We start from the raw sequence: 14361 nt of genomic DNA, 5'->3' as shown, positions 1-14361 counted from the left end.
AAATTAGTTGCGACGTGATCGTGTGACACATATTTCACAAATTTTAACGCTTTTGTAATATTTTTTTAACAATTGTATAGTTTTGCCAATCCTGTTCTTATATGATATTTGGTTCAATTTGTTTTTAATGCCCGCAGCAATCCCTACCTTGCAGGTAACCTAGTTTAGATATATCGTTCCAGGTTTCTAACTTTAGTTCGCTGAGCCATATAGCTCAGTGGCCGCACCCAAAACCTCACCCAGTTCCTGTTTCTCTTCGAGTCTTTGTATTTCTTCAAAGTCTGTGTTCGTTATTTCTCAAAATGATCGTATTCTTGGACTAGAAGCTCCCGAAGTGACCTGATTCGTCGTGGATGATCAACTTATTCATTGGGGAAGTGTTGATTTAGTGTTTGAGCAAAACTAAAGTTGTTTTAACAAGCTTTATCGAGGCAGACAAGCCCAAGTACAAAGACATACGGCTTCGGACCAGTCGTGGTATAAATATACACTACATAAACAAGACCAGATTGCCGAAGGTATTAAATCAAGGTATGTTTTTTCTCATATTGCGATATACGAATGCGTCTTTGTCAATTTTGCTATAAATTACAATGTTTTGACGGGATGGTTTGGTTTATATTGGTGTTTCACGTAGTATATTGCACACATTGTTGCTTATGTATATATGTATATATATTGCTTAGTCAACAGAAATATTCACAATCTGATTTTGCTGGGTACGGGAAGAATTTATTTTTCAACGTTTTGTACTTAATATCGTATGCAAAGTAATACACCAGTCAGGACTATAGTTTTATTTCATCAGTTCTGCTATTAAGTGGTGCTTATTAAAACACATCTAATTTTCAATTTATACAGTGCTCTGCTCCCCTAGTTTTAATACAGGAAATCAATTTTAAAACATTCACTAATTCATTTAGACCCAGAGACCAGAAATATCTTTTAGGAGGAATATCATCATTTCATTCATTTTTTACATGTCCATTTTAAACATTTTATTCCACCTGCTGAGATAAAATTATTAGAGTTATCACAAATCAGTTAGTTCAGTAAGTTCAACTTCAAATGAAATCACCAATTGTTAGGAAAATTGTTAGAAAACCTATTTGGTTGAAACCAGCGTGGAACTGGATAATTATCACATAAGCAGTAAATCATTGGATGAGAACTTTATTAGAATCTGACAATCTGTTTGCCTATCCAATCCTGCATAGTCAAACTGTTATTTTTTGTCCTTTAAAGAAATCTAATCCATGCCAAATATGCATGTATATGGCAGGAGAACTCCCCGGTTAGTGCAAAGGGGAAAATGTTTTCCCAAATGGGTTTCCCCTTAGAAGCAACCTTCAAATCACAGAATAAAGATCAAATTTTATAATATTTTTCATGACACATTATTCATACTGTTTTCTCATTAAGATTTATAGATTAAAACTCGCTTGATCACACAGGTCAAACAATATATTTTATATCAATTGGGTGAAATCAAACACAATCCAATGGAGATTTTTCAGACATAATATATTGTAAATTCTAAATTGATTGGATTCTGATTAGATTACAGTTAAACTATTATAGAAACAAACTTAATCACTACTCACAGTACCTGAAGAGTCGATCTCCACTGATTGTCAAACTATCGTTCTCTCTCGCACACTTGTCTCACAATGGACCCAATATTCTTATCTTCTCTGTTTACACTAACACCTAATCACTAATTCAATCACATTTCATGCAAATCAAATAGGATCATGCTAAATTTATTTAAACTATGAAATAATTAATAACCAAAATAATCTAATAATAATAACTGAAAAAATCAAACCATATGTAAACTGTCTGATCCAGAGGTGATAAAATTAAAAGTCTCATAAAACTCTGATTTCCTAACAGTGTTATTCAGACAGTATTCATAAAACTTTTAAATGATTCTTGCATGTGCATGAGAACTAACATACTACTGTATTTGCAAAATAATTTGTGTGACAAGGTGCTGCACTTGCGACTTCAATCACGTCCGGGAAAACCCATTTTTGAATATTAATTTTAAAAAAGTTACTTTAAATGATCTGTATATGTTCACTGGATGACTGGAATAGACAAAACACTTCTCAACGTTTCGACGTGAGGACCTGAGGTCCTTTGTCAGGAGAGTTAGAATGAAAGTAAATAGGGGAGAATACATGTTTTGTATGGGGGCAAAACACATGATAAAAATGGGCCAATTAGAAAACAAAAAATCAAAACAACGCCTGACTCTGGGCTAAGAATAGCCCGCAATGAGGGAAGCCTGATCAGCAACGAAAACATAATAACATATTACAACCATTGACATATATAATTATGCATATATATATATATATATATATATATATATATATATATATATATATATATATATATATATATATATATAATATATATATATATATATATATATATATATATATATATATACGTACATACGTTATACGTATGAAGCAACGATTATTAGTAAATGCTTATTAATTTGATAGATTTAGTATATATTCAAGGCTCAGATATTAGAAAACACCGCTGTTTCTCACGAGCTTCAAAATTTGACCTGATGGTAATCCAATGGTAATACAGTGTGAACAGCTTTAAGCCTTTTTCATGCGCACGTAACCCCAAAATTGTTAACTCATCTCCAGAATAATATGATGTTATCGATAATATGATGTTATATGATGCAACACATTTTCAGACTGCAGTTTAAGACCCTCGTGTGACTAAAGAGACGCATCATCCTTCTGTTATAAATACAGGGTATTAACCAGAAAACATTTTTAGTTGAAGTTTGATTTGAATTATATAACGTCATCAGTCCTGAACGAAAGAGTAACATGAGAAACACGCGCTCGCTTTCCTAGCCATATTTTAAAGACAGCCAACTCGCTGATCCTCACACGTAACGAAGAAGTATCGGGAGGGACAACTCTCCACAATGAAGGAAGGACATGTTACTTCTTCGTTCAGGACTGATGACGTTATATAATTCAAATCAAACTTCAACTTACAGGTAGCTAAGGGGCTGTTTACATGAGCCCGGTCACCTGAGATTCAACGAAGCGTGAGATGATTTTGAGATATTGAAATGAGCAGATAACATGATCCTGGCAGGCGTATAAACACCACAACAATAGCATGTGCTTTTTTGGTGTCATAAAGACTTATTTCAATACGTCAAAGTCCTCTCACGCTTCGTTCAATCTCGGGTTACCGGGCTCATGTAAACAGCCCCTAAGTCTCGTTTAATTTTCAAATTATATACGTCATCAGTCTACGTCGCTACGAAGAAGCATGAGAATTGAAAGATATGAGGGTCAGCGAGTTGCAAGATGAAAGTGAATCCCAACCATCTCAGTGTTTGATACACCGTCTTAATAGTTTATTATCAGAGCTATACAAGATATATAAGTCATTCGCGATCATTGTTGTCCTCGCTATTAAAGTGATCAAGTATGCTGTTTCCAAAATTAGAGAAGATTGGTTTATTTTAATGTTTGACAAATGTTTCTGCATTTGTCCAACCGCCAGCTTTGAGTACGTCCTTAAGGGACAACCCAGATAGGAATCCGTAAGACGACGACGCCGTCCGACTACTGTGAGCTGAGAAATTGTTTATGTCGATGCCTGAGCCTTGGAGGACACGTTTGACCCAATGACCAATTGTGGAATTTGTAACCGGTTTAAATGGTTTGACGTAACTTAGTAGCAATTTGGAATCAGCTCTCATAGGTTTAGTTTTAATAATATAGTGTTTAATATGGGCTACAGGGCAGAGGCGGATGTCCTCGGAATAGCTTTTAACCTTGATAGGCGGGAGGTGTTTTCCCGCCTTCGTGGTTTTTAGTTTCTCGCGTATTGTAAATATAATTCCATCATCAGTTTCCTGCATGAAATCGAGGTCTAAGCTGGATAAGGTTTGGCATCGTTGTGCAGTTAAAAGAGCCAATAAAGTTGTTAATTTTTTCGTCAATATTGATAGAGGTAGCTCCTCCATGGCAGGCAGGGACTGCATGTATTTAAGAACTGTGGTCACGTCCCACACAATCGAATATCGGGGGAGGGATGGTTTAAGCTCGAATATACCTTTGAGAAATCGGCTCACCAAAGGGTGTTCGCCGAACGTTCGCTCGCTATTCGGAGTTATCACTGCAGATAGTGCAGACCGCGCTGTGCTAATGACACTGTAGCCTACTCCTTGTTTGTATAAGAATATAAGAAATTCGAGCCCATCCTGCATGTTGGCTCGTTCAATATTTATATCATTGTCTTTGCAAAATCTAATCCATTTTAAAAGATAACACTGGTATTGTTTCCCTGTTGCCTGGCGCCATGACGCCATTATAATATTAACTGTTGCATCCGATAACCCTTGGGAAATTAGCTGTTGCCGGATAAGCGGCAGACTAGCAGCACCAGCGACTTGTGTAGGGGGTGTAACTCCCGAGGTTGGCCGGGCAATTTCAACAGGTTTCTCCCCGGACCCACGCGTGCTGGAGGTTGTCGGCACATTTGCATGGCTTTGGCGTACCAGGGTTGTGTTGGCCAGAGTCTGGCACTATCACTACCCCCGTCGCTCATTCTTCCTGGATTTTTTGCAGTAATGCGGCTATGACACTAAATGGAGGGAAGGCATAGAACTGGAATTTAGCCAGGTTAAGTGTGAATGCATCTACCGCCATTGCACCTGGGTCAGGTTGGTATGACACATTAGGTAGGAAATTGAGTATTAAGGCGTGATGCAAAAATATCAATGTTTGGTTGGGATCCAAAGTGGGTGAAAACACCCTTAAGGATTGAGCTGTCAATCATCCATTCAGTATGAGTACAAGTGCTGCGTGATTCAGAGTTAGGTATAGTATTGTCAGCTCCTGGTATATGAGCAGCAGTTAGCCAAATAGTTCGGCCGATACACCATTCCCAGATACGTTTACCCAGAGTGTTGCAATTTGGGCAGAGACTAGTACCCATATGGTTAATTACTGCGATTTTGGTCGTGTTATCAAGTTAGACACGAATATGGCTATTGGTTAAGGATTTACAATAAGTCTTTAGTAAGTAGTTTGTTAAACGGTCAAAATTAAGCGGAAATTGACTTACCGATATTTTAATATGTTTGAGAGTACTCAGGATTACCTGCCGGGTTTGTTTTTGAACATCGTTTTTTTCTGGCCCATCCCCAAAAAATGATGCCTGTTGTTGTCAGCCCGATAGTCAGAATTGTTGTTTCTCGGTGGACGAGAATTAGTGAAACGATTATCGGGTCGATATGTTGGACGGTTGGTCCGGGCTTGTCTATTTCGGCTAGCGCAAGGTTATTATATTACTCGTTTCTTTGGCATCTCTCACTTGTTTAGCCAAATCATCACCAAGAGTAATGCCGGTGGCCTGGCCTGTTGGGCAGTTAACATGATCAGGTTGACCTAAAGTCATTCATGAGAAGATTGAGTATCACTGTTGGTCGGATTCATGGTAATATTTTGTGTTATCCGACTTATCCCGCGAAAAGCTAAATTGTGAAATAAAGCCTGAAAAGGACTAACTAATAAACCATTACCAAATTACTCTACGTTACTCACGTAACCAAGCGATATAAGTCTTGGTAGAAGAGTAAGCTTGAATGATGCGAAGTTGTTTAACAAATCCTCAGCGATGGAAGAATTTGATGTTGCGGCTAAGAAAGCGTGTGCACAATGGCTAGGAAAGCGAGCGCGTGCTTCTCATGGTACTCCGTAGTGACGTAGACTGATGACGTATATAATTGATTTTGAAATAAATAAGACGTCTCCAGACAGTTTAGGTAAACTAAATAATTCAATAATAGAAATATTATGTTTTTGTTTTTATCAAATGCGTACCAGGCTACTAATAAGAATTCATGTATTTCTTGTTTGTTTCAAGTGAAAATACATGCCTTATGCCATATAATAAACTTTTTATTAACCTTGCTTGCTCGGTCTTTACCGAGAATTATCGGACTTCAATCTTTTTGTACAAACCTCGCTCTTCGAGCTCGGTCTGTTCAAAAAGACCTCGGTCCGATATTTCTCGGTAAAGACCTCGCGCTCGGTTAATAAGAAGCTATATATTCTTATTATAAAATGACGGTATTCATTTAGTTTTGTCTCCTTAAATGGCCACGATACGAGGCTGAAACAGATGATGTTGGTTATATATACGGGAGTAAAGTTCTGTGATGTTTCTGTGATGTATACAGTTATAGAAACACGCGTGGGAGTTTGGGAGAATGGGAAATAATGAAATGAGTGGGTTTTCCACGTTATATTATTTATCTGCGAAATATCCACAAACTTACAACCTTAAAAATCAAAACTGTTTCATGATTCCAAGATGCAACGACAACAGATTTAAGAAAACTTATACTATAACAAATCTTAGAATTAAGAATGATGCTAAATTTTAATGTTTTTTATTCTATGACCGAGCAGAATGTATAGTTAGTTTTTATATAACCACAGTTAAACTAGGTATTAAAATGTTTGCTATAAATTATAAATACATTCTTAATATGATACCTACTTTTTATTTCTTTGCGAAAATCATATGTATTTCAACTTTAGGGCTGCGAAGTGATTTGTTTTAGTAAACAGTAATAATAATATTAATTCTATCAAACAAAATTGAGGGTTTGTATACGATCTGAAATATAAATACGGTCTCCCGCTTCGTGGTCGTGCGATTTTTGGTAATGACGCATGAGCGCTCCACTCAGTGCAATTACCATTATAAATACGCATCCCACGTGACACTCACATGACATTCTAGCCGCTGATTGGGTGGGTTAAAGTTACAATCAGAATTTGTTCTTTCTAGGTTTTAAATCTACATTTCAGTCCATCTGTCCGTTATCTTTCCTGGGAATTTTGACCATGTAGTGCAATCATCGCTTTGAAGATTTGAGAAGGTACGTTTGTGTCAGTGTTGGTTACGTTCTTCGAATATTAACAGTATGAGTGTCTATTGTATTCTATTGAGTGGCACAGTACAGAGCTGTGACGTCATTACGTTCTTCGAATATTAACAGTATGAGTGTCTATTGTATTCTATTGAGTGGCATAGTACAGAGCTGTGACGTCATTACGTTCTTCGAATATTAACAGTATGAGTGTCTATTGTATTCTATTGAGTGGCACTGTACAGAGCTGTGACGTCATTACGTTCTTCGAATATTAACAGTATGAGTGTCTATTGTATTCTATTGAGTGGCACAGTACAGAGCTGTGACGTCATTACGTTCTTCGAATATTAACAGTATGAGTGTCTATTGTATTCTATTGAGTGGCATAGTACAGAGCTGTGACGTCATTACGTTCTTCGAATATTAACAGTATGAGTGTCTATTGTATTCTATTGAGTGGCGCTGTACAGAGCTGTGACGTCATTACGTTCTTCGAATATTAACAGTATGAGTGTCTATTGTATTCTATTGAGTGGCACAGTACAGAGCTGTGACGTCATTACGTTCTTCGAATATTAACAGTATGAGTGTCTATTGTATTCTATTGAGTGGCACAGTACAGAGCTGTGACGTCATTTCGTTCTTTGAATATTAACAGTATGAGTGTCTATTGTATTCTATTGAGTGACACAGTACAGAGCTGTGACGTGATTACGTTCTTCGAATATTAACAGTATGAGTGTCTATTGTATTCTATTGAGTGGCACAGTACAGAGCTGTGACGTCATTACGTTCTTCGAATATTAACAGTATGAGTGTCTATTGTATTCTATTGAGTGGCATAGTACAGAGCTGTGACGTCATTACGTTCCTCGAATATTAATAGTATGAGTGTCTATTGTATTCTATTGAGTGGCGCTGTACAGAGCTGTGACGTCATTACGTTCTTCAAATATTAACAGTATGAGTGTCTATTGTATTCTATTGAGTGGCACAATACAGAGCTGTGACGTCATGTTAAATGAACTGGTAACAAATATAGAAATAATTTATAACACGATTGCGAGGCTCAGGGGCTGAAACATGACAATTATCAAACACTAAACAGCAAATAAGGCAGATTAGTTGTTCTGAGACTAAGGATCGATCAATACAGTTTTATTTTAATAAGCCTAATAGTACTGCATAGACTTACGAAAATATAATAATCTAGCTTAACTGGTTATATACTTAGGAGGCACAGCCGCTAGTCTGAGAAGGGAAATGTCTTACGAAGTGTTATTTGTAAAAATAAATGATCGAGAGTTTGCTGAAACAGCTTTTCAAAATTATCACACGAGCTAAATGAAATTTATAAACAGACTTCAACGACAGTTTACAATCGGAAATGAAAAAAATCGAGTAGCAATAGATCTTAAATACACGAGATATTTTCATAAATTATTTGGCATCAAAATACATTTAGCTTATTCCATGTAATATAATATCAAGGGAAATCATATTTCCGCACACTATAAGAAAGACGAAACGTTTACTGGAAATTCTAAAATTAAGTTCATGTGAGTTTGTCATATGGGTGGTAGCAAGTCAGAAACGTTACTCCTAAAACATATGTCTCTTCACAAAATTATTTTCACAAGAAATCCCTTCGTTTAACAAGATCCTTGGGACTTCTCGGTGTAGCCTATATAATTAATACAACCATTTTGTTACAGTAATTAACCGTGTCTAATGCCATGGCTTCTGACGAACTGCAAGAAAAAGCAAATTTTACAAGACTCAGTAGACTTTTGGTTGACAAAGGAACTGAGGCTTTGAGAAGTACATTTGATACCATCCATCCACCTGTTAGTCTGCCCGGAGTACTGGCTGCAAACAAAACATCTCTTCAAAAGACTCGAGTTATTAACAATTCCCAGTGGGATTTACTGTTTCCTCCGTCTGGCAACCCACCAGATTCCAAAACCTTTGATGTCACATTACTTACAGTTCTATTCCGGAACATTTGTGGTTTTCCATCAACAGGATGGAGTGTAATGCCTCCGGATACTGATAGGTCAATGCAAGCGAATATCACAAGAATCAAGTGTTACAGAAATGAAGTTTTCGCACATGTAACAACCACTCGAGTTGACAATTCAACATTTAGTCTTTATGGAACAAAATTGCCCAGGCGATAGTAGAATTGGGCGTTTCACAGAGTGATGTCGACGAAATAAAAACTTCATCATTGGGGCCTGAGGATGAAAATTATGTCGAAATCCTGAAACAGTTGAGAAGTATTGAATGCATTTTAGATCATCTGACCCGAGCTTTGGAGGAAAATCGCCGAGAAAGTGATGAAGATATCTTGCGAAAACTTGCAAAGCATAATTTCAAAAATAAAATTAAAAGAAAAGTGAAATTTTTCCTACCTGGAACGAGAGAGTGGTTGTTAAAAGAAGTTGACGAGTGGTTTTGTAACAGTGAGAGTGACTCAAGAATAAAGTTATTAACAGCTGGACCAGGGTTTGGTAAAAGCGTGTTTGCCGCTAAAATCTGTGAAGATTTTGAGAAGAATGGAAAGCTGGCTGCTTGTCACTTTTGTGATTTCAGCAATTCAAACCTAAGAGATCCGATGACGATGCTGCAGTCTCTCGCAAGTCAGATGTGCGAGAGCGTCCCTGGTTTTAAAGACAAGCTTCTTGATCAGTTAAAGCGACCTCATCAAGTTCAAAACCTGAAAGATGCCTTTCAAATATATTTGCAAAATCCCTTAGATGAATTGGAAATAAAAGAGCCACGTTTAGTCGTGATCGATGGCTTGGATGAAAGTGCTGCTGATAATAAGAATGAAATTGCGCATTTGATTGCTGAATATTTTCCTGATCTTCCCGAGTACATAAAAATCTTGGTGACGAGCAGGCCAGAGATTTCCGTTGCTGATCTAAGAATAAGAGGCGATCAAAAGACAGACATTTCCAATGTTCATTACAACAATAACTCAGATCTGGAACTTTATTTTGAAGAATGTTTTCCAAGTTTAGTCGGCAGGGAAGTGGATGGAAGTGAGATGAGCGATGATTTCTACGAAGATCATCCATATCTTTGGCGAAATAAAACTATTAGTTTACTTTCCATTTTTGTTGCCAAATGCCAGGGCTCATTTCTCTATGCATATCACTTTCAATCTGGGCTAAGGGCTCGCTATGATCTTGAGAAGATAACAAATAATGACGTCATAGAGTTTCTCCCACAAGGACTTAATTCTGTTTACCAAGGATATTTCAAACGCCTTGAAGACGAGCTTAACGCCATAAAACATGAAAAGTTTAATGTGTTGAAAATTTTGGCAATGCTGACTGCTTCCAAAGGATCTCTCCCCCTCACTTTCGTCGCTCAGGTTTTTGGTTTAGCTCCAGATTGTCGCGAAACGAAAGACATCATCAACAAAATTAATGAAACCATATCGTGCTTGTTGTACGTTTCAGATGACATGTTAACCGTTTTTCACAAATCCGTTTTTGATTGGCTTCTAGCGAAGGGCTACAAAGATCACCAGTATACTGTCGAGATCGATTATGGACATAGATCGCTTTGGCTTTTATGCGAAACGGTTTTTGAGAAAATCGTGAAACAGGTTCACTCTGGCCTTGAGTTGCGCTTTACTACAGAAGTAGAATACGCTCTGTTACACGGTTTTGAGCATCTGGTAGAATGCCGTATGGAGGAGGGTATATTTTGGCTAACAGATGTTGTAATCATACATCATCTCATAACTCTGCACTACGAGTATTCAATTCAAAGAATATTGGTGTCCATCTGGAAAGGAGTTCTAGAGAATTTTGAGGTTATAAAGGATGAGTTTCGAGCACGAATTTTATGGTATTTCATTGAATTTAACTCTATAATGGATTGCTACTTAAGCGATACATTGAACCTTTCACGATTCCATTTAGAATCTGTTCTTGCACATTCCCCAAAAGGTTATTTCAATGACGGTGAAAAGAAAGTTGCAGAGTCACTACTGTCAAGCGTCCCCGCGCAGTTTATTAAGTTAAGTTCTTATGAAATATCAGTTTTGCCGCGCGCAATTTGGTGTACCCATACTGACCTCAAGATTACTGCTATTGCTTTGTCATGCGATAAAACAATAATAACTGTTGGGCAAGATAATGGAATAATAAGTGTGCTATCCTCGATAACTTTAAAAGAGATTTGGAATTATTCAACGAAATGCGAAAGAAGTTCATGCTGTACGTTTGCCCCGGACGACTCGTTCATATTATTTGGTAAACTGGACACGGCACTTAACATTTCTGAAAGAAAGGAAGTTCCATTTTTCCCTGGAAATGAAGAGACGTTCCTGTCCTGTGCTTTTTCTTCTAGTGGCAAGCGGCTGGTAACTAGCAACGGCTCAAACACCATTAAACTATGGGACATTGCTAAGCAAAGATTACTCGCGGAACTTGATGCAGCATTCCCTGTTTACTGGTGTGCTTTCACCATGACAGGGTTATATGTTTTAGGGCAAAAGTGCAAAAAACACGACCCTTTCAGCAAGCCGGATTTTAAATACGACGTAGCCAATTCATTTTGTATACCAGACGATGAAGATTCGTTTTGTGCTTGGAACGCCATTACGTTGCAAAGGAGTGATCAGCGCGTATTTCAAAATGCAAAATATGAACGTTCTTCTCCATCAAGATTTACAGATTTGAATTCATTGAATAGATTAGATCTCAAACCATGCCTCCCACGAAATGTTTCACCTAAAAAGCCGGTAGGAGTCGTCGATTATGCGGAGTGCCATTTCATGAGAAAATTAACAATGATAGAAGCTATTCAGGATAATCTGTGGCTCTATGCAGATACTGAAAAACTTATTGCCTTGGAGACAACACCTCATACACAAGAGCAATCCTGTCTGTCACAGCCAACGGAGGTTTATTCGAGTTCGTTTTCTCCTGACGGCTCTCGACTTGCATCCTGCAACTCAGATGGATATATCAACGTATGGAATGTCTATACCAGCCAAGTTGAACAACGTTTCAAGAGCAACGACAGCGAATCGTCATGTGCTTGCTGGTGGTCAAAAGAGTTCTTGTTTGTGTTTGATTTCCTTGGCACGATTCCCCGATTAACGCTATATCCCGTGGATATCAATTTAAAGATTCTGTTCACACAGAGTCAGCAAGTGTCGCTAAGTCATCTTGTGAACGAGTTAGAGCGGCGATTGACAGTCGTTGATTTTTCTCAAGGCTTTCTTACCTTCGAGTGCGGAAAGACAGAACCTGTAAAGATTGTGGATGTCACAGGAGTAGACGGTCCGGCAATAATCATGTTACCTTTCCTTGAGCCTATGATGAAAGTTACAATTTCTCAGGGTGGTACCTTTGTCTTCGGTTGTAATAATTCAAGTTATTATATCTGGAAAAGGAGTGCCGAAAACTCCGTTTTATATGACTTAATTTTCGAGAACACGTATGAACCATATTATACTGGATATTGTAGAGAGGAATTCTCGTGTTGCTTCAGCAATGATTCAAAAGCCGTTGTCGTATGCGGGCTATACCATGAGGGTTTTAAAGTAATTGATCTGGATACCCTCGAATCCAAAAAAATGTTTTTTGATTGTATTTGTCCCGCTCCAAAGTTGTATTGTGTTAATAAGGACAAAGTTGTTATTGCATTGCACCGTTTCTTCATACTATTTTTCGACATGGATTCTGGAACAATTATCGACAGTTCCTTTCAGCGATACTTAACAGCTAGTGCAGCACCGCAAACAAAATTTTCTCCAAAGGAAAACATGCTGTCTTTTCCTAACCAGAAAGGCGATATGATGTTTCTTCGACTGTGTATTCCACCAAATTCTTTGTTGGACGATATTAAACGTGAAGCAGTATTCGCAAAACTTTGTAAATCCGGAGATATAGATTGTTTAATAGAAGATCTAGATATAGAAGAAGAGAAAATGCCACGATTGATTCAGGATTGATATTTAAACAACAATTGTTTTTTTACGATAGCAATAACGGAGATGGTGAATGGTTAATGTTGATATTAGTTATGATGTTGTTGGCGCCTTTTTTTATCAAAAATTCAATCGGTTCAAAGGAGGACCAACCATAGGTTCAAAGTTTATGGCTAGAGAAGGCCACGGAACAAGTAGGCAAACTGTACAGGGTTGATTTTGACTGTAGTAACTCAAAAACATTTTGTGTGAAATGTCTGCATCAGTGAAGCGAATGTGAAATCATTGAACCTAATAAATACGATCGCTAAAATTATTTTCTTTTTTTCTTTACGAAAATCAGGTTTTTGTTCACGTCCCCAAGATTAGCCATTCCGTAGTTTGCAGTAGAAGACTGTTAATAGTCATATCGACAATGGGTTTGAGCAAAATAGCTTTCCAAATAGCTTTAGAACAGCACATTTTGTGTAGATCTGCAGGGTGGAAAATCTCTGGTCACTTCCATACGAGGAGGATCCTAGCTTTCAATGAGGAAGATCTCGCCGACGCAATTTTCCCGTTCGTAAACGGTCTTTGCCATCCCTTACGGTCTTTGCCATCCCTGCTCGAGTTGCATCTCGGGAGCTCGCGAGATCTCGCCACGCGCTACAGCGCGCGCTTGCATCATTGCCCGTGTTCGTGGAAATTTTTATATTTTTGAGTGAAAAATAAATGGCGGCAAGCATAAACTTAGAGGGCTTTGATGATTTACTAGAGAACGCGTTAAAGAAAGTCGACCACCGTTTCCATTGTAAGAAACAGACACAAGAAGAAAAGCAGAAATTCGAGAGTGCTATTTTGGAAAAGCTTCCCGAGGATTACCTTTACAAAGTCAATGAATGTTATGGTACTGAATCACAGTTTAAGTTGAAGGTAACTAAAGATAATTTTTCGTCGGATGATTTAAAGGGATGGCTTGCCGAATTTCAAGCCCTCAACAATGTAACTCTCAAAGTTAGAGCAAAGAAGAAAGAAACGAAGGGTTATTCCACCCAGCATTACTACAGATGCCAACACGACACCAGACGCTGGAGTGATTTGCAATCGACTTCAAGTCTTGACTTTATTGATGGCTATTACAGAATTTCAAAAATTAATATATATTACATGAATAATTTCATATAATATAAACATTTAATATATACACAATGTGATGCGGATTCTCAACATATTAGACCACTCAAACTGACGTGGTTTACTTCGAAATAATTCCAAGATGAATGGTCATCGGAAGAGGAAACTGTTTAATAATATTCTCCATTTTTCATCGTGTTTATATGCCTATCTAATGACCACGTGCTCAGCCATATAAATATATTCATTAGTACGTATACGCTTAGCATGTCTTAACAAATGAATCAATAAAAGCACAATATTAAAAGCACTTACCGCAACTTCTCTGTAAAATTCATTCCAT

At 37.6% G+C, this 14361-nt stretch overlaps 1 long non-coding RNA gene across 1 annotated transcript; it reads left to right on the top strand.

Annotated features, from left to right (window-relative positions):
* The first annotated feature begins 274 nt into the window (after positions 1-274).
* Positions 275-9077, top strand: LOC114540602. Its single transcript, XR_003689084.1, has 3 exons — positions 275-531; positions 6865-6955; positions 8665-9077. It is a non-coding gene; the product is annotated as an uncharacterized LOC114540602 (long non-coding RNA).
* Positions 9078-14361: the final 5284 nt, after the last annotated feature.

This window comes from Dendronephthya gigantea, unplaced genomic scaffold (assembly GCF_004324835.1).
Source record: "Dendronephthya gigantea isolate DGI-Jeju-01 unplaced genomic scaffold, DenGig_1.0 000242F, whole genome shotgun sequence".
NCBI lineage: Eukaryota > Metazoa > Cnidaria > Anthozoa > Malacalcyonacea > Nephtheidae > Dendronephthya > Dendronephthya gigantea.
The sequence above is the reverse complement of the archived record's forward strand: the minus strand, read 5'-3'. Positions and strand labels throughout refer to the sequence as shown.